Here is a 20,356-nt window from a genome sequence, read left to right on the forward strand (position 1 = left end):
AAGGCATAAACGATTAAAGTGAAGTTACCCAAAAAAAAGTACATTTACAGACTGAAAAACATTATACAATGTGACAAATAACGGCTGTTATTTACATACAATTGTATCTACTGCTGTACATTTATTAAGCGGTGTTGTGTAGCCGGAGGGCACATTAAGCAGAGAGGCACGTTAACACTGTAGTCCTTTAGCAGCCCTCTGTACACTTTACCAAGATGACGTCTGCGGCTTCCGGAGTGACCGGCAGTGTGCCGACCAGGCCTGGCGTTCGTGTACACTCTGCCGCGAGCGCGCGGGGGCGGCTGAAGCCGCAGAGAGCCATCTTACTCTCCCCGCGCCTTGCATCCCGTTATGTGCGATGTCTCCTGGCTGTCGGCTCGGAGTCGCTGTCACCTGCCCGCGGATTGGCCAATCACGCGCTCCCCTTCTCTGCCTGCCGCTTTGATTGGTCGCCTCTCGTGGGGGGCTCTTGTGGTCCTCAATCCTCACAATGGCGGCGCCCACCGACCTGCAGCCCCCCCGTGCGGCCCCCGGTCCACACCGAGACTGACCTGGCTGAGGGGGCCCGCAGGGTGACCCCCACGGGTAAGAGCGGGAGGGGCAGAGGGTCGAAGAGGAGCGGTGAAGGGGACGGGGGGGGGGGGCAGGGGGGCCTGGGGAGGGGGACCCGGGGGTGGGGAGGAAGCGGTGCACTTAATTTCAGGGGGAGCCCTGCACTCCAGACAGGGGGCATCTTGGTGGGTGGAGGGGGTGTGCATTGAGGGGGGAAGGAACCTGTAGGGGGGTGTAACCCGGGGTGGGGGAGAGGATAGGATAGGGCAGGGTGCCCCAGAGGAAGACAACGGAGACTTGACAAGAGGAGGGGACTTCGAGAAGGAGGAGTGGGAAGCCTTGAGGAGGAGGACCCTGGGGAGAGGATGGGGGGGGGGGGGGGGCAGGAGAGAGCACACCAGGGCGAGGGGGGCACAGGAAAGAACACATCAGGGTGAGGGGGGCACAGGAAAGAACACACCAGGGCGAGGGGGGCACAGGAAAGAACACATCAGGGTGAGGGGGGGGGGCAGCAAACAACACACCAGGGCGGCACAGGAAAGAACACATCAGGGTGAGGGGGGCACAGGAAAGAACACATCAGGGTGAGTGGGGCACATGAAAGAACACAGGGTGAGGGGGGGCAGCAAACAACACACTAGGGTGAGGGGGGGCAGCAAACAACACACAAGGGGTAGGGGGGGCAGGAGAGAACACACCAGGGTGAGGGGGGCAGGAGAGAAGTGGGGCCAGGAGGGAACACATCAGTGTGAGGGGGGCCCAGGAGAGCACACACCAGGGCGAGGGGTGCCCAGGAGAGCATACACCAGGCTGAGGGGGCACAGGAAAGAACACATCAAGGTGAGGGGGGGCAGCAATCAACACACCAGGGTGAGGGGGCCCAGCAAACAACACACCAGGGGTGGGGTGGGGGGGGGGGCAGGAGAGAACACACCAGGGTGAGGGGGGGCAGGAGAAAAGGGGGGGCCCAGGAGGGAACACATCAGTGTGAGGGGGGCCCAGGAGAGCACACACCAGGATGAGGGGGGCCCAGGAGAGCATACACCAGGGCGAGGGGGGCACAGGAAAGAACACATCAGGGTGAGGGGGGCACAGGAAAGAACACACCAGGGCGAGGGGGGCACAGGAAAGAACACATCAGGGTGAGGGGGGGGGGCAGCAAACAACACACCAGGGCGGCACAGGAAAGAACACATCAGGGTGAGGGGGGCACAGGAAAGAACACATCAGGGTGAGTGGGGCACATGAAAGAACACAGGGTGAGGGGGGGCAGCAAACAACACACTAGGGTGAGGGGGGGGCAGCAAACAACACACAAGGGGTAGGGGGGGGCAGGAGAGAACACACCAGGGTGAGGGGGGCAGGAGAGAAGTGGGGCCAGGAGGGAACACATCAGTGTGAGGGGGGCCCAGGAGAGCACACACCAGGGCGAGGGGTGCCCAGGAGAGCATACACCAGGCTGAGGGGGCACAGGAAAGAACACATCAAGGTGAGGGGGGGCAGCAATCAACACACCAGGGTGAGGGGGCCCAGCAAACAACACACCAGGGGTGGGGGGGGGGCAGGAGAGAACACACCAGGGTGAGGGGGGGCAGGAGAAAAGGGGGGGCCCAGGAGGGAACACATCAGTGTGAGGGGGGCCCAGGAGAGCACACACCAGGATGAGGGGGGCCCAGGAGAGCATACACCAGGGTGAGGGGGGCACAGGAAAGAACACATCAGGGTGAGGGGGGGGGGCAGCAAACAACACACCAGGGCGAGGGGGCCACAGGAAAGAACACATCAGGGTGAGGAGGGGCAGCAAACACACCAGGGCGAGGGGGGCACAGGAAAGAACACATCAGGGTGAGGGGGCACAGGAAAGAACACATCAGGGTGATGGTGGCACAGGAAAGAACACAGGGTGAGGGGGGGCAGCAAACAACACACCAGGGTGAGGGGGGGCCAGCAAACAACACACCAGGGGTAGGGGGGTCAGGAGAGAGCACACCAGGGTGAGGGGGCGGCAGGAGAGAAGGGGGGGCAGGAGGGAGCACACCAGTGTGAGGGGGCCCTGGAGAGCACACACCAGGGTGAGGGGGACCCCAGCAGAGAAAACACCAGGATGGGGCGGGGGGTACCCAGAGTGGGGGTGCTTAGAAGAGAACATACTAGGGAGAGGGGTGCCCAGGAGAGAAAACACTATGGTAGAGCCTCTGAGGGAGTGTGGATCCATGTGGAGGACACAGCCAAGAGAGAAACACTGATGGAGGGTCTGTGTCTAGGAATCTAGGGTGGTGCGACCGGAGCCACTGCACTGGGTGCTGATTTAGGAAAGGGGGGAGCCGTGTTTGCAAGTTTATTATGGTTTTAAAGCACCTGCTGGCAAGTTCCTTTCTTCCAGCAATTTCCAGGCAAGAATAAAATGTCAAGATAACGCCTACGAATAATGTTCTTTGTGGAGAGAGATCAGAGTTTTGTCTAGTTGATATTTTAAATCCCTATACAGTAGCGCAGAGGATTAATATGCCTGCTGCAAAGAATGTGTACCATGCAGATCGCAAAGTGCATATAATGTAAATAGTGGGTTACGGTTTTTAAAATAGACATCTTTTTTTATTCTCAACTTATAAGTTAAAATACTAATATAGAACAGTGAGCTATTAAATTTTATCAAAGAACTGTATGCACAATGCAAAGTGTAGATTAGAGCATAGATTAATGTTGTAACAGGGGTTCATTTGGGTAGAAATAGATTCTTATTATTAGGTCACCCCCAAAAATGGAGTTCCTTTTTAAATTCTGAATTTGTGCTTCTCCAGACCAAGCTCTATTAAGCTATACTGTCTACCAGTATGGATAACATGTCACTCCTACACCTTATACTTCTTTGGCTCATGTAACATTTTCTATTTACTGATTTACAAACTAATGACTGATTGTCTCTGTGTAATGTGATGCAACGTGCTCTGACACCCTACACTGGTATGAGTAGTGCTATGTTTCTAATTAAATGCATCTAAGAGAGAGTGGTTATGGAGACTTGAGGAGTATTGTTAAAGGGTGGTGGAGAGGGAATCTGTTGTGGAGGTGGCCATTGGGGGGCGACAACAAACATTGCTGCACCGGGTGCCACCAGTGCTAAAGCCTGCTCTGCTAGGGATTAGCAACCTTCAGAATGGAGGCCCTAAGGAGGCAGGGTCCTTGAGGAGAGAATGAGAGTGTAGCCTAGAGGAGAACACACTATGGCCTTACATCCTGCCGTAGCGGGCTCTACCAGCCATCAAAGGTGTGCTCTTCAAGGGCATTTAACAAAGGAGCAAGCCTTTAATGGCCGGTAGAGCATCTATGAAGGGCTCTAAGAGTATTAGAACATTCCGCCCCTAGAGGGCAGAATGTTCTAATTTGTAAAACAAAGGCCTCAACTGGATCCCGAGGGGATTGAAATCTCCTTGAGCTCTGTGAGGCCGTGTTTTTCTCAGCAGCAGCTGTAAACAAGCATTGAAATGTTGGAGCTCCGGGCTTTTACTGGCCATTAGAAATCCCGATCACTCCATTGTTTTCAATGGCGCTCCCAACATTCTAGTGTTCTAATGGAGGCTGGACAATTGTGGGCTAGGGCACCTTCTGCAGGGAGAGTCCCTGTTAGAGAAGGATACACTAGTGGTGGAAAGTCAGGAGTGTACCTTGGGAGACAATGAGGGGTAACCTAGAAGAGGATACACTGGTGGAGGGATAGTCTCTAGGGATGGGATACCTTCAGGAGGAAGAGTACTTGGGAGGAAGAGGGGTGACCTAGAAGAGGGTAAACTAATGGCTGGATAGTGGTAGAAAGTTCCTGGAGGTGGGATACCTTCTGGAGGGTGACCCAGGGGAGTGAGGGTACCTTAAGAGAAGACGATGAGTAACTACCTAGAGGAAGATACAGTGGTAGAGAGACAGTGGTGGAAACCTTCTAGGGCAGGGATACCTTTAGGGGGAAGTCCCCCGGGAAGAGGGCTAACCTAGGAGAGGATTCACAGTCTGAGAAGAAGAATTGCACTTAGCTGGGGAGCGGGTAACTTCAGGAAGAAGGCCCTCAGGCGGGAGAGGAAGGGGGTAATGTAGAAGAGTCTATACTGGTGGAAGTACAGTCTCCGGGAGTGTGATACTTTCAGGATGGGGTCCCCGAGGAGGTAGAGGCCATGGGAGAGGATGAGGGAGAACCTATAGAAGGATACACTATTGGTGGAATAGCGATTTTGGAGGTTTCGATCAACACTTACGTAAACTTTTTGCATGTTTTTTGCCCCAGATGTGCCTTTTCTTAAGTTGTTTATTATTATGATCCTATCGATGTCTCCTAGACAGGATTCCAGATAAGGTTTTGAAGTTGGAGTTTTTTTATTTTATTCTTTGGATGTTGGGAGCTACATAGTATCTCGGCGTAAGGCAGAAATTATGAGGCGGGAGAGGAAGGGGGTAATGCAGAAGAGTCTCTACTGGTGGAAGGACAGTCTATGGGAGTGGGATAAATTCAGGATTGGAACCTCAAGGAAGTAGAGTCTACGGGGGGAGGATGGATGATAACCTAGAGGAGGGATTGTATCTGAGGCTGGGATACATTCAGGGAGAAGATGAGGGGGTCACCTGGTGGGTGGACAGTCTCTAGGGACGATATACCTTCAAGAGGGAGGCCCTGAGAAGGAAGAGTCCCTGAGGAGAGGATCAGAGGGGACCAAGAGGATGACAGACTGGTGGAGCAACAGCCTCTACAGGTTGGGAACCTTTAGGAGGGAGAGGGAGGAGGTAACCCAGAAGAGGATGCACCAATGGAAGGACGGTCTCTAGGGTGGGATTGCTTTAGGAGGAAGTTACTGGGAATGAGAAGTAACTGGGGAGAAGTTTAGAACTAACTTAGGAGCGAACACAGAGTCTGAGGTAAAGGAGGGAGCTTCATTGGGGGGGGAGAGGGCTTCAGGACCCTGTGGAGGGACATGCCCTGGTGAAAGAGGGGGACAGACTGGTGGTGGGGAGTCCCTAGCGAAAGGGAGCACCTGCAGGAGGAAGACGCTCTAGGCATTCACCTAGGGGCAAACAAGATGGTGGAGGGTAAATGTTGGGGTTGGGTGGGTCTCTTGAAAGATTGGTTCACTTCTATCGGAAGCTCCTGAGGGGGGATGCAAGGGAGGGGACGTTGGAGGGGTAACCGAGAAGAGGGTGGGATATTAGGGGTAGGAGAAGGAGCACTGATGGGGGAAAGGGGAACCTTTAATAAGAGGATCAGACATTGGGGCAGGCTGGTCTGCTGTGAAGGTGGCCCTAGAGGACTGGTCGGTGGGTAGGAGAGAGGGAGAGCTTAGGTAGGCAGCGCATGTGTGCAGGAGGAGGATGCTGGTAAGAAGGGTGGACTCTGGGAGGGGCATAGTGATGGGGAGCATGGGGACTTTTACTAATGGCCACCATGCTGGGTTAACAGAGGGAATCAGGGGCAAGATCGTGTAGTGGAGAAAGAGGAGGGACACTCCAGAGGAGAGGGAACATAACACGTAGGGGGCGGGGGTAACTAAAGGGCGGACTAACTTCAGTGTAGATGGGGCTGGGTGGCAGAACCACCCAAGCGTTGAAATGAAAAGTCCTTTGTATTCCCAGAAAGCCCTGGTAGGCCAGGTCCACAGTGACTTTATGTGAGAGACAATGTAAGGAAAGTATCTGTGTTTTCCTCTAGGGGCCATACTGCTGCTAACTTGTGGCTGCTGGCTTGATCTTTCGTCTCCTTTCCACCTGCAGTCTGTGGTTAATCATCCTCTTTGTTGTGGTTTGTGTGTTTAAGTAAAGCGAAGGAGGCATCAGCGAGTCGGTTTCCTTCAACATTTCTGTAAACCCTTTGCTTGTTTTTTGCCCCAGATGTGCCTCTTGTTAAGTTGTGTGTTATTATGATCCTAACTATGTCTCATAGACAGGATTCCAGAAAAAGTTTTGAAGTAGGAGGTGTTTTTGTGTTTTAATTCTTGCTTTTGACAGTTGGGAGCTATATGGTGTCCTGGCGTAAATCAGACATTATGATTTTAAAGTATTTTAAGGAGGTACACAATAAACGAAATGCTTTAGTTTTACCTCAGACTTTGAGCTTTAAATTCACAGCCACCTAAAGATTAATTTTTCATTGTAGACGCTGCTTGGATCCGGCAACAGCAGTTGTAGGCACATCACTGATGGGGTGACTCGTGTGGACGTCCCCCGGGCACTGTGTGGGGGCTGGGCGGACATTGTTGTATCCGTTACTGTTTTGTTCTGTTGAGGATATCGCAAGACTAGAGAACTACAAGTTAGCTCAGCGAGTTAATCACTCGTTGTGGAGGTTGATGGGCGCCTTCTTGCTATAAAGATATATGCACGGGTTCTAGCACGAGACCTTGGAAGAATGGGTGGATAAGGGGGCCAGACAAGACAAGTGGGAAGAGATGCCGAAAGGAAGAGTGCTGATGTGAACATGGGTGACTGGGTGAAGATTAAAATAGGAATCATAACAAGTGCTGGTCTGTGTGTAAAGGGCCTTTACATCAGCGCTGCATCCTATCAGAGTCGACGCAGTGTGGCCTTGGATCAGAAAGGGCAGAACAGGCCAGTGTGGAAGTTATATAAAAAGCCATAAAGGATGGCACTGCGGCAGAGGTAAGATGAATTTTTTTCACCCTGAACGTGAGGTCACAAATGGGAGAACCCGATAGAGACCTGTCTCGGCACCTGCTTTTTAGAACTGAACACCGAGAGGACCCGACCCACTTAAAGCCTTGCACGTAGTAGTTATATGTTGATGAAGGATGGTGACTTTGGGAGAGAAATGAATGTTAATTGCCCAGCTTTAACTGAAAGCGAGAATGCTGGGTTGAGTGATATTCGTTCACACGTTGAAGGCTGGGGGTGAGTGATATTTGTTCAAATGTTGAAGGCTGGGGTGAGTGATATTTGTTCACATGTTGAAGGCTGGGTGAAGTGATATTCGTTCACATGTTGAAGGCTGGGGTGAGTGATATTCGTTCACACGTTGAAGGCCGGGGTGAGCGATATTCGTTCACATGTTGAAGGCCGGGGTGAGTGATATTCGTTCACACGTTAAAGGCTGGGGTGAGTGATATTCGTTCTCACGTTGAAGGCCGGGGCGAGTGATATTCGTTCTCACGTTGAAGGCTGGGGTGAGTGATATTCGTTCACACGTTGAAGGCTGGGTGAAGTGATATTCGCTCACATGTTGAAGGCTGGGCGCGTGATATTTGTTCACGCGTTGAAGGCTGGGGTGAGTGATATCCGTTCACATGTTGAAGGCTGGGGTGAGTGATACTCGTTCTCACGTTGAAGGCCGGGGCGAGTGATATTTGTTCACACGTTGAAGGCTGGGGTGAGTGATATTCGTTCTCACGTTGAAGGCCGGGTGAGTGATATTCGTTCTCACGTTGAAGGCTGGGTGAGTGATATTCGTTCACACGTTGAAGGCCGTGTGAGTGATATTCGTTCACACGTTGAAGGCTAGGGTGAGTGATGTTCGTTCTCATGTTGAAGGCTGGGTGAGTGATATTCGATCACGCGTTGAAGGCTGGGGTGAGTGATACTCGTTCTCACGTTGGAGGCTGGGGTGAGTGATACTCGTTCTCACGCTGGAGGCCGGGGTGAGTGATACTCGTTCTCACGTTGAATGCCGGGGTGAGTGATACTCGTTCTCACGTTGAAGGCCGGGTGAGTGATATTCGTTCACACGTTGAAGACTGGGGTGAGTGATATTTGTTCACACGTTGAAGGCAGGGGTGAGTGATATCCGTTCACACGTTGAAGGCAGGGGTGAGTGATATTCGTTCACACGTTGAAGGCAGGGGTGAGTGATATTCGTTCACACGTTGAAGACCGGGGTGAGTGATATTCGTTCACACGTTGAAGACCGGGGTGAGTGATATTCGTTCACACGTTGAAGGCCGGGGTGAGTGATATCTGTTCACACGTTGAAGGCCGGGGTGAGTGATATTCGTTCACACACGTGAAGGCCGGGGTAAGTGATATTCGTTCACACGTTGAAGGCTGGGGGTGAGTGATATTTGTTCACATGTTGAAGGCTGGGGTGAATGATATTTGTTCACATGTTGAAGGCTGGGTGAAGTGATATTCGTTCACATGTTGAAGGCTGGGGTGAGTGATATTCGTTCACACGTTGAAGGCCGGGGTGAGCGATATTCGTTCACATGTTGAAGGCCGGGGTGAGTGATATTCGTTCACACGTTAAAGGCTGGGGTGAGTGATATTTGTTCTCACGTTGAAGGCCGGGGCGAGTGATATTCGTTCTCACGTTGAAGGCTGGGGTGAGTGATATTCGTTCACACGTTGAAGGCTGGGTGAAGTGATATTCGTTCACATGTTGAAGGCTGGGCGCGTGATATTTGTTCACGCGTTGAAGGCTGGGGTGAGTGATATCCGTTCACATGTTGAAGGCTGGGGTGAGTGATACTCGTTCTCACGTTGAAGGCTGGGGTGAGTGATATTCGTTCACACGTTGAAGGCTGGGTGAAGTGATATTCGTACACATGTTGAAGGTTGGGCGAGTGATATTTGTTCACGCGTTGAAGGCTGGGGTGAGTGATATCCGTTCACATGTTGAAGGCTGGGGTGAGTGATATTCGTTCACACGTTGAAGGCCGGGGTGAGCGATATTCGTTCACATGTTGAAGGCCGGGGTGAGTGATATTCGTTCACACGTTAAAGGCTGGGGTGAGTGATATTCGTTCTCACGTTGAAGGCCGGGGCGAGTGATATTCGTTCTCACGTTGAAGGCTGGGTGAGTGATATTCGTTCACACGTTGAAGGCTGGATAAAGTGATATTCGTTCACATGTTGAAGGCTGGGCGAGTGATATTTGTTCACGCGTTGAAGGCTGGGGTGAGTGATATCCGTTCACATGTTGAAGGCTGGGGTGAGTGATATTCGTTCACACGTTGAAGGCCGGGGTGAGTGATATTTGTTCACACGTTAAAGGCTGGGGTGAGTGATATTCGTTCTCACGTTGAAGGCCGGGTGAGTGATATTCGTTCTCACGTTGAAGGCTGGGTGAGTGATATTCGTTCACACGTTGAAGGCCGTGTGAGTGATATTCGTTCACACGTTGAAGGCTAGGGTTAGTGATGTTCGTTCTCATGTTGAAGGCTGGGTGAGTGATATTCGATCACGCGTTGAAGGCTGGGGTGAGTGATACTCGTTCTCACGTTGGAGGCTGGGGTGAGTGATACTCGTTCTCACGTTGGAGGCCGGGGTGAGTGATACTCGTTCTCACGTTGAATGCCGGGGTGAGTGATACTCGTTCTCACGGTGAAGGCCGGGTGAGTGATATTCGTTCACACGTTGAAGACTGGGGTGAGTGATATCCGTTCACACGTTGAAGGCAGGGGTGAGTGACATTCGTTCACACGTTGAAGGCAGGGGTGAGTGATATTCGTTCACACGTTGAAGGCAGGGGTGAGTGATATTCGTTCACACGTTGAAGACCGGGGTGAGTGATATTCTTTCACACGTTGAAGACCGGGGTGAGTGATATTCGTTCACACGTTGAAGGCCGGGGTGAGTGATATCCGTTCACACGTTGAAGGCCGGGGTGAGTGATATTCGTTCACACACGTGAAGGCCGGGGTAAGTGATATTCGTTCACACGTTAAAGGCTGGGGGTGAGTGATATTTGTTCACATGTTGAAGGCTGGGGTGAGTGATATTTGTTCACATGTTGAAGGCTGGGCGAGTGATATTTGTTCACGCGTTGAAGGCTGGGGTGAGTGATATCCGTTCACATGTTGAAGGCTGGGGTGAGTGATACTCGTTCTCACGTTGAAGGCTGGGGTGAGTGATATTTGTTCACATGTTGAAGGCTGGGTGAAGTGATATTCGTTCACATGTTGAAGGCTGGGCGAGTGATATTTGTTCACGCGTTGAAGGCTGGGGTGAGTGATATTCGTTCACATGTTGAAGGCTGGGGTGAGTGATATTCGTTCACACGTTGAAGGCCGGGGTGAGCGATATTCGTTCACATGTTGAAGGCCGGGGTGAGTGATATTCGTTCACACGTTAAAGGCTGGGGTGAGTGATATTCGTTCTCACGTTGAAGGCTGGGGTGAGTGATATTCGTTCACACGTTGAAGGCTGGGTGAAGTGATATTCGTTTACATGTTGAAGGCTGGGTGAAGTGATATTCGTTCACATGTTGAAGGCTGGGTGAAGTGATATTCGTTCACATGTTGAAGGCTGGGCGAGTGATATTTGTTCATGCTTTGAAGGCTGGGGTGAGTGATATCCGTTCACATGTTGAAGGCTGGGGTGAGTGATATTCGTTCACACGTTGAAGGCCGGGGTGAGCGATATTCGTTCACACGTTGAAGGCTGGGGGGAGTGATATTCGTTCACACGATGAAGGGCAGGGTGAGTGATATCCGTTCACACATTGAAGGCCGGGGTGAGTGATATCCGTTCACACGTTGAAGGGTCGGTGAGTGATATTCGTTCACACGTTGAAGGCTGGGGTGAGTGATATTCCTTCACACGTTGAAGGGCGGGGTGAGTGATATTTGTTCACACGTTGAAGGCTGGGGTGAGTGATATTCGTTCACACGTTGAAGGCCGGGGTGAGCGATATTCGTTCACACGTTGAAGGCTGGGGGGAGTGATATTCGTTCACACGATGAAGGGCGGGGTGAGTGATATCCGTTCACACATTGAAGGCCGGGGTGAGTGATATCCGTTCACACGTTGAAGGGTCGGTGAGTGATATTCGTTCACACGTTGAAGGCTGGGGTGAGTGATATTCCTTCACACGTTGAAGGGCGGGTGAGTGATATTTGTTCACACGTTGAAGGCTGGGGTGAGTGATATCCGTTCACATGTTGAAGGCTGGGGTGAGTGATATCCGTTCACATGTTGAAGGCCGGGGGGAGTGATATTCGTTCACACCTTGAAGGCCGGCGGGAGTTATATTCGTTCACATCTTGAAGGCTGGGGTGAGTGATATTTGTTTACGCGTTGAAGGCTCGGTGAGTGATATTTGTTCACGCGTTGAAGGCTGGGGTGAGTGATATTCGTTCACACGTTGAAGGCTGGGGTGAGTGATTCACGCGTTGAAGGCTGGGGTGAGTGATATTCGTTCACACGTTGAAGGCTCGGTGAGTGATATTCGTTCACACGTTGAAGGCTGGGGGGAGTGATATTCGTTCACACGTTGAAGGCTCGGTGAGTGATATTCGTTCACCCGTTGAAGGCTGGGGGGAGTGATATTCGTTCACACGTTGAAGGCTGGGGTGAGTGATATTCGTTCACACGTTGAAGGCTGGGGGAGTGATATTCGGGAGTGATATTCGTTCACACGTTGAAGGCTGGGGGGAGTGATATTCGTTCACACGTTGAAGGCTGGGGGGAGTGACATTCGTTCACATGTTGAAGGCTGGGGGGGCGTGATACTCGTTGGCGCGAGCGCAGTAGCTCCTTATTCTGGTAATAAGGGTGACAGGAAGAAGTGCGAGGGATCTCAGGCCCCCAGCGTTTTGGAATGATGGTCTGTGCTAATTTGTTTCCATTTGTGTTCAATGGAGGGTACTTTTTTGGTTCTGTTACTAGCGGCTCTTTACCTTTACTTCTGTACTGTTATTGTTTTATTTGTTAGCGCATGTTACTTTTATTAAATTTGAGAGAGTTTTACTGTTACTTCTTTGTACCCTTTGTGTGCTGAAATTTGCGAATGGAGGGGAAGCGGGTGTGTGATAAAGGCAGAGCTGTACGTGGGAGGTAGAAACTTAGTTGGGGTCTCTCTTAGGGGCGTGGCCTGTGTAATTAAGGGCGTGGCTTAAAACACCTTCACTAAAGATCTGTGCTCAGCATAGTGTGCTGCCCGAATGGTTTTTTGCTGCTTCTGTCCATTCATCCAGGAACAGATGTATAATCAGAGCTCGAGTCGGGGTACCACGCGGGTGGACGGTGTCCCCCCACTTATTTTACCGGGAGCTCAATAACTGGAGCAAATGGAGCCACACATTCACTCTTTGGCCTCTCTGGGGCAAGATCGGAGCTCATTCAGAACGCTGCTCATGCGCTGGCTTCTCTGATGCAATCGCAACTAACGGGTGAGCGAGGGGAGGCAATGAGTCTGATGGTGAAAGTCACCTTTCGTGATGTCACTTCCCGTCGTGACATCAGCGTCCCCCCACTTCTTTTCTTAGGACTTGTGTCCTGTGTATAATACAAGTAACATTACACCTACAAGAAGCCAGGACTATTGGCTTTGTCATTGGTTGTAAATTGCACAAGATAAATAAGCAACAACTATGAGCTCGTATATAATATTGAAAATGCTGCTGATCTTGTGGGCGAGGTTGTGGCCGTAAGGCTGGAGCTGCCGATTTTCGAGCTGAGAAACTCGAGTCCAACGTTGGCTCAACACCCTGTGATTCAAAACATGACTGTGTCCTTGTGTAATGTAACTGGTGCTCATGCAAAGCGCTCCAACTTTGCGCTGTATAAAACTGAAAAACGAGTCTCACTGAAGTTACACCAAAAGCAGCGATGGGTGGTACTATTGCATAGGTGAGCTTTTTTTTCCCTCAACACTGACGGTAAAAATGGAGAGCCACATAGGGGCCCGTCTCGCCTGCTTTTAAGCACTGGGGTGTTGAGTACGGGCAGGTCCCGGCCCACGTAAAGCCCTGTATAAAGGTTTATATATATATATGCACGAGACCCTGCCCTCCCCCTCCATATATGTGTGTGTGTGGTTGTACTACCGTTGTAGACCCTTTGCAGGCTGCAGCTCTAAAAAAATCTTACCTCTGGTGAGACGGGTATTGTGTCTGGGACAGTGCTTAATTTGTGTAACCGTGAGTGCCGGTGCCCGAAGGTGTGCTCAGAATCAGGCGCTCCGTGCAATCAAACGTTGGCGGACCGAATACCATGGCTGGTAGTGTTTCAACCACTACCAGACGCCCCTGTCCTTTATGTCACTCGTGTAGGTTCCTACTGTCTCCCTTTGTGACGGGTTGCCGTTTTTCGCTTCCTCCATCCTTTCCTTTAGTTTGTTTTCCCTCTGCTGCTCTTGTATAAATATACCTTGCAGTGAAACAAGTGCCGATCCCCAAAGCTAAGAGCCGGTACCGCCCCCACCGGCTCAAATTAAGCACGGCTCAGGGACCCTCTTTGCTTCACTTCTCCGCATAGGTTTCTACAGTTTTAGTATTCGGAACTCCAGTGTCTGCTGAGAGTGCCTCCAGCAGTCTAATCCGAATAGAAGGAGCTATAATTCGACGCCTGATTTTTGAGAATCTCAGGCCTTGTATAGGTTGGACTAAGCCTGGCTAGTGGCCGAGCGTTAGCAGACAAAGGAAACGGGACACCGCCTGGTCTGGGAGGGCTTCCCCGTCTCTGAACACGGCTGTAGGAAGACCACAGCAGAGCAAAGGAACTGCAGGCAAAGATAAATCATGCCTGTAAATACAGCGAGACACTTAAAACCCACCCGCCCTCACTCCATCACGGGAGGCCTCTGGGTTAACGGCGCGTGGCAAGGACAGTGCGATGAAGAGCACTTAAAAAAATATTTGTATTATAAGAACCAGCTCCATAACATCGCACTTCAGTCAGCATCGGAAGGACATTGGCAAATGCAAACAGCATCAATCATAAAACCCCTATACCCAACATGGCCTACATACAGAGATCAAACCCCTGGATACACATCTATGCAATAACAAAAGACGCCTTTAATACCACAGGACTAAACCCCCTTCTTACAAATCAACCTCCCCGGCCGCTCCCCCCCCCCCCTCTCCCTTCGATTCCATAATATGTCCTTCATTATCCACAGTAGCAGGATGAAGAGCACTTTTAAGCTGCACGGATGGTGGGGAGTCTTTTAAAACAGGAATGGCAGACTGTTTCTATCGCCAGCTCGGAATGCCTCGTCGATTCTGTAATCCAAGGGTCGGATTGAATTGTGGATTCCCACACACTGGAATTACTGCATTCACCAAACCATAGACCACTCATCCTGGGCTGTGCAGTCTGGCCAGGGAATTCTAGTGCATTTAATGTGCACCCGACCACGCCCATTGGCCGGCAGCCTTTACAAACCCAGAGCATTGGACACCACCGGCAGCAGAACATTAGAAGCAATTACATTCTTGTTTGTGCACATCTAATAATTGTGTGTGCTGGCTGTGTGTGACAGCATTAGCCACGAAAGAAACCAGGCTTATCTCCTCCACTGCACTCTTCAAGAAAGAGGTGAAAACCATCCTTCTGGCCAAGATCTCCTGAACTTTATAGGTGCTGGATCAGAGACTCTGCATCGCTTTGTATCATTGATCACCTTGTCTTTTGGCACTATACTCCTACTTGATGACGACACTAATACGCTACTCTCTTACTACCGACCAATATATGATACACTTTGGTTTATTGAATCACCCTCCCGATTCCCCCACCCCGTGTTCTCTCTATCCTAAGAAATTGGTATAAGCCATCCACACATCCAAGGTTTACCTGAACCCTTCTGTAGTGGGATCAATGACTTGTGCCGTCTTATATTACTTGTTTACCTGATTGTATATTGATATGTTTTCTGTACGTTATTGTTATCCTATTATGTTTGTGACTATTATACTGCTCCCATTATCTCTGTTCATTCCTGCTGCCCCACCCCTGTCTCTGTGAAGCGCTCTGATATCTGTAAGGATCTTGTTCGCGCTATATAAAACTTTGAATGAATAAATAAATAAATAAAGGAATTAAGGCGGATTGTGTTTAATAAAGTGGATTGTACAGAGGCTTAGGTTTGAAACATTGCATGCTCGAGAATACAGCTGTGTACCAGGGAATTATGTTAATTAAGCTGATGGGTGCAAATTTTACTGTATTCTTTTTTTTTTTTTAAGTATATTTTTATCCACGCGAACGTATTGTTGGTTTGTGTGCACCAGTTGGGTCTGATGTTAAGTTGTGTCTCCCAAACCCTTTTTTTTTTGGTTTTTCTTCATGCTGGCGAAAGGACGGAGTAACGTGGTTTCTAAGGGAGTAAAACAGTTTCAGACATCTGCTTGGATCTAGAGAGCTGCAAGATGGCGCAGTGAGTTAATTGTGCATTGTGGAGCCTTGTGTGTCACGAGTGTCATTCCAGCAGGGCGAACCGGCTCCCAGGCAGCTGGAGTACTGTTAAAACTGGCGATGCCAAGACCTCTGGTGCCCAGTGCTTCTGAATGGCAGAACTGCCAATCAATGACTGTTTTGAAAGGCTCATTAGTTCGAGCATTCGAGGCCTCTTGTATATACTTTAGTATATACTTATATGTGTATGTAATTTGTGGGCTCTGGAGATCAGCCCCAGGACTGGTCTGCTTCTGCTTAGGGACTTTTTTTCTGTTCAACTGCCTCTATTAACTGTCTTGATAGAAAACGACCAGCAGAGGTCAGCAAACTACTAGAATCACTTTAGCATTCTCTTGATTCCAGTCCATAAAAATTGTCTTCCACAAGCACTGTAGACAAAATATTTTTTTCAAATCTTGTATTTTCAGTGACATGACCAACAAAGGCCCAGATTTTATATTAAAAACAAAGCTTTGGACTATACCATCACCCGCTGAAAGGCAATATTTCTCTCCATGTGTTCCCATACCTGGCGTGTCATGCAGTTTGGCGCTTACTTTCCCTCCATGTTAAAGAACAGTAGATGTTTCAGCACCCAGGCTAATGTGCTGCATAGCTGAATACATATGAGGTCCCAAAGGCGAGACCGATTGCATTGCAAGGTTTTTAGTAAACCATCCATGTGGTGGGGAGAGCGCAGTACACATGCTCTGGTTGTCTGCAGTGAGGTGACGTGTTATCTTGGGGGCATCTCCCGGGGCATGCTGTGATTGGCTGCTTGCTCTCTCAGTACATGCTGCCTTGCCCTGTTCGTGTCTGCCTGTCCTTGCTCGGGTTGTTTTCAGTTTTTACGCACCGGTCCTGTCCCCATCCGTGCGTCCTTGTGCTCTCAGCTCTCTTGAACTCTGTCCATGTTTTGCTGCGCGTCTGAGCTAGGCCTTGTGATGGGAGGTTCATGGTGTCGGGTCCAGGCCAGGGCTGGTGGGGGTGTGAGGGCTGAGGGCCGTCGTTGGTCGGATGTGCAAAGAGCGGGCATTAGTTTTGGGGTGATTTAAAATGCTTGATGGACTCTGGGTAGAATTGTGCCAATCGAAGGCTGTAAACAGAGCTGCCCAGCTGTGTGATCGATGCTATTTTATTTCTAGCTAATTATTACCACAGTCTAGAAGATAAACTGAAACTCTAAGCGCGATAAAGCGCCATATTACCTTGAATACCTGTTTGTGTCACTGTCTGAGCTGGAGCCGGAGAGCGTCCGGCAAGCGGCTTCTCTGATCCCTAAAGGTGAGAAACGAGGGTGGGAGGGAAGCGTTCTCGGCTTTGGCAGTCTTCCGAAATGCAGGTAACTGTGTTTTGTAAATACCTCCTTCACCTGCCCCACCCTCAGAGCACGGAGTCCGGGGGCGGTGCCCCGCCACACCTGCCCCTAGGTGTATGGTGTATACTGCAGCAGCCTCTCGGTACAAGACTCTGGATTTCGCTAGGGGTTTATGTATGGGTGTGCGAAATTGCAGAAATTCACATCTGTTAGATTCTTTAAGAAACTTCACCGTTTTTATGATTTTTTCATAGTTTCTTATTGGTTGCGAGGGTAAAAATTGAAAATTAAAATAGCTTTGTGGAACTGTCACAGGCGTATTCTTAAAAAAAAATTGCTAATGGAGCAGTAGTTTCGCACAGTCCTAGATTTTGATTTCACTTTTTCCGACGGCAGATGAGCGAGGCAGGGGTTTGTCTGGTACATAAGGTTCCCATATTGCGTCGTGTGAATGCCCTCTGTTCACGAAGGCTTTCTTCAGAACGGTCTCTGGTCCCGTGAGCGGTTTTGGGTGGGAATGCGGGGTGTAGTTTTCCAAAGAGCCCTCCCAGAGTTGACCTTTCTGCGTTGCAAGCTCTGTCATGTGCGTCTCACGCACCCCGCTCCTTTACGCCTGACTGCAGCAGGCCGCCCCCCACCGCGCACAGACTGCCCCTTGTTCACAAGCCCCGTGGCGAGTGGCGCGCGCACACTGGTGGCCGCTGGCCTACACTATTCACGAAAGAGAGGTGGCTGTGTACGAGCTGACGTCACGTTCTAGGGCCCTCTGGTGCACACAGCCTGGCGTGGAAAAGAGGGCGCCCTTCTCTGTCTGCAGTGTGACCCGCATAAACGCAGCTATACCTCTGACTCCATGTCAGTCCTTGAGGCACACTTACTCCTGTATCTGTCTACGGCTGGAGCCGGCAGTGTGACACCCTGAATGCTGGGCAGAGTGACCCTCATGAAGTCACTCATACTGTCTTCTGTTACTTACTCCATGTCAGTCCTTGACGCACACTTACTCCTGTATCTGTCTACGGCTGGAGCCGCCAGTGTGACACCCTGAATGCTGGGCAGAGTGACCCTCATGAAGTCACGTATACTGTCTTCTGTTACTTACTCCATGTCAGTCCTTGACGCACACTTACTCCTGTATCTGTCTACGGCTGGAGCCGCCAGTGTGACACCCTGAATGTTGGGTAGAGTGACCCTCATGAAGTCACTCATACTGTGTACTCTGCCACTCACTCCATGTCAGTCCTTGAGGCAGTATCTGTGTCTGGCTGGAGCCGGCAGTGTGACACCCTGAATGTTGGGCAGTGTGACCCTCATGAAGTCACTCATACTGTATTCAGTTACGTACTCCATGTCAGTCCTTGATGCACACTTACTCCTTTATCTGTCTGAGGCTGGGGCTGAAGGTGTGAATCTCTTGATGCTGAACAGTGTGACCATCATAAAGTCACTGTTAGAAAGGCGACCCGGGGGAGGCAGAAGATGTCTGACTGACCACCCCTAGGTCCACCCCTCCGTTGAGAAGTAGCCGAGCGTTATCGAGAGGCCTCCTGAATGAGGGCCCTCTCCTAGGATCGTACAGCAGAGTAATCACAGCACTACAAACGGACACCACACAGGAGGTCAAGTTCTCAAGCTTTTATAAGTAATAACGGTTGCGGGTTCTTGGCAGTATATACAGCTGGATCGAGGGATCCGTAAAGTCTCGGACAAGGAGGGTGAGGGTGACAGTCTTACTCTGGGCGGAGGAAGGGATACCCTACGCACAGCTCTCAATCCTCGAGCTGGGGGGTTCCGAGAGGTTCGAGCCGCGGCGGCGCCAGCAGGCTTGCAAGATAGTTCAGCAAGGTAGGCCGCGGCAGCGCCAGCAGGCTCTCAGATGGTTCAGCAAGGTAGGCTGCGGCAGCGCCAGTAGGCTCTCGGATGGTTCAGCAAGGTAGGCCGCGGCAGCAGGCTCTCAGATGGTTCAGCAAGGTAGGCCGCGGCAGCGCCAGCAGGCTCTCAGATGGTTCAGCAAGGTAGGCCGCGGCAGCGCCAGCAGGCTCTCAGATGGTTCAGCAAGGTAGGCCGCGGCAGCGCCAGCAGGCTCTCAGATGGTTAGCAAGGTAGGCCGCGGCAGCGCCAGCAGGCTCTCGGATGGTTCAGCAAGGTAGGCCGCGGCAGCGCCAGCAGGCTCTCGGATGGTTCAGCAAGGTAGGCCGCGGCAGCGCCAGCAGGCTCTCAGATGGCTTCAGGTTACAGGAAGGATGAGTGCGTCTGGTGTCGGCCGTGACAGCGTCAGCAGGGCTTCCAGTCCAGGATACAACTGGCGTCCTACTCCGGGGCTGGCCCAGATATAGGACGGAGGTCCTTTGATGTCCGGACCCTGGCGCCTGGGGGCCAGAGGGGCCGGGATGATGGTGTCCAGACACTCAGCAGGGGGTGGAGCCAGCGCCCAGGGAGGCCGGAGGGCGATCGATACCAGGCGTCCGAGGACGGCTGGAGGGCCATCGAAACTCCTCTCCCTCCGGGATCTGTCGAGTGGCCACTCGACCACCTGGGTGGAGCTTGGTGCCTCGATGTCTGGGCTTCGCTGGGGCCGAGGCTGGGGCCGAGGCCACGTGGTCGTGACGTGGTGGGCCCAAGATGGAGTCGGGCACGGCCTCGTGCTTCGGTCGTGATGGGCCTACGCTGGGGTCAGGCCGATGATGGGGATCCGGGATGGTAGCCGGATCTGTGGTGTTGGGGCGTGCAGGGTCGGGCCGAAGGGGCCCCCCGAGGTCCGGAGGAGGGCTGATGTCGTCCTGGGCCCGCCATGCGGGAGGGGTAGGACCACGCCATGAGGCCGGGTCCAACACGCGTCCCCCCCAGCTGAAGGCAGGGGAGAGTCACCCATCTTCTTGGGGATTCTCCTCGCCGAGGCGGAAGAATCTGGACAGGCCGTCAGCATTGGCGTGGTCGTTGCCGGGGCGATGCTCCACAGTGAAATCCATCCCCTGCAGAGAAATGGACCAGCGCAGCAGTTTCGGGTTTTCTCCCCGCATCTGCATCAACCAACGCAGGGGCTGGTGGTCGGTCTGGACTCGGAAGTGGGTGCCGAAGAGGTAGGGCCGGAGCTTCTTGAGTGCCCACACCACGGCAAAGGCTTCCCTCTCGATGGTGCTCCACTGCTGTTCTCTTGCCAGGAGGCGTCGGCTGATGAAGGCCACAGGCCGGTCGATTCCTTCGGGGCTAACTTGGGACAGGACCGCCCCGATGCCGTGCTCCGAGGCGTCGGTTTGGACTACAAACTCTCTGCTGTAGTCGGGGGCCTGGAGCACAGGGGCGGTGCACATGGCAGTCTTTAAAGTCTCAAAGGCTGTCTGGCACGCAGGGGTCCAGTGCACCTTCTGGGGTGATTTC

At 51.7% G+C, this 20,356-nt stretch overlaps 1 protein-coding gene across 5 annotated transcripts in view; it reads left to right on the plus strand.

Moving 5' to 3' along the window:
• The first annotated feature begins 226 nt into the window (after window positions 1–226).
• ST3GAL3 (ST3 beta-galactoside alpha-2,3-sialyltransferase 3) overlaps window positions 227–20,356 on the plus strand; it is a 1,285,176-nt gene continuing 1,265,046 nt past the window's right edge. For 2 of the 5 annotated variants that reach the window (XM_078661230.1, XM_078660924.1), the window contains exon 1: window positions 456–585. The gene's annotated coding sequence lies outside the window, so the exon portion shown is untranslated. Of the gene's footprint in view, window positions 586–16,855; window positions 16,945–20,356 lie in introns of those variants that run through there. The other 3 variants (XM_078661151.1, XM_078660849.1, XM_078661072.1) reach the window with 3 other exon arrangements.

This window comes from Lissotriton helveticus, chromosome 1_1 (genome assembly GCF_964261635.1).
Source record: "Lissotriton helveticus chromosome 1_1, aLisHel1.1, whole genome shotgun sequence".
NCBI lineage: Eukaryota > Metazoa > Chordata > Amphibia > Caudata > Salamandridae > Lissotriton > Lissotriton helveticus.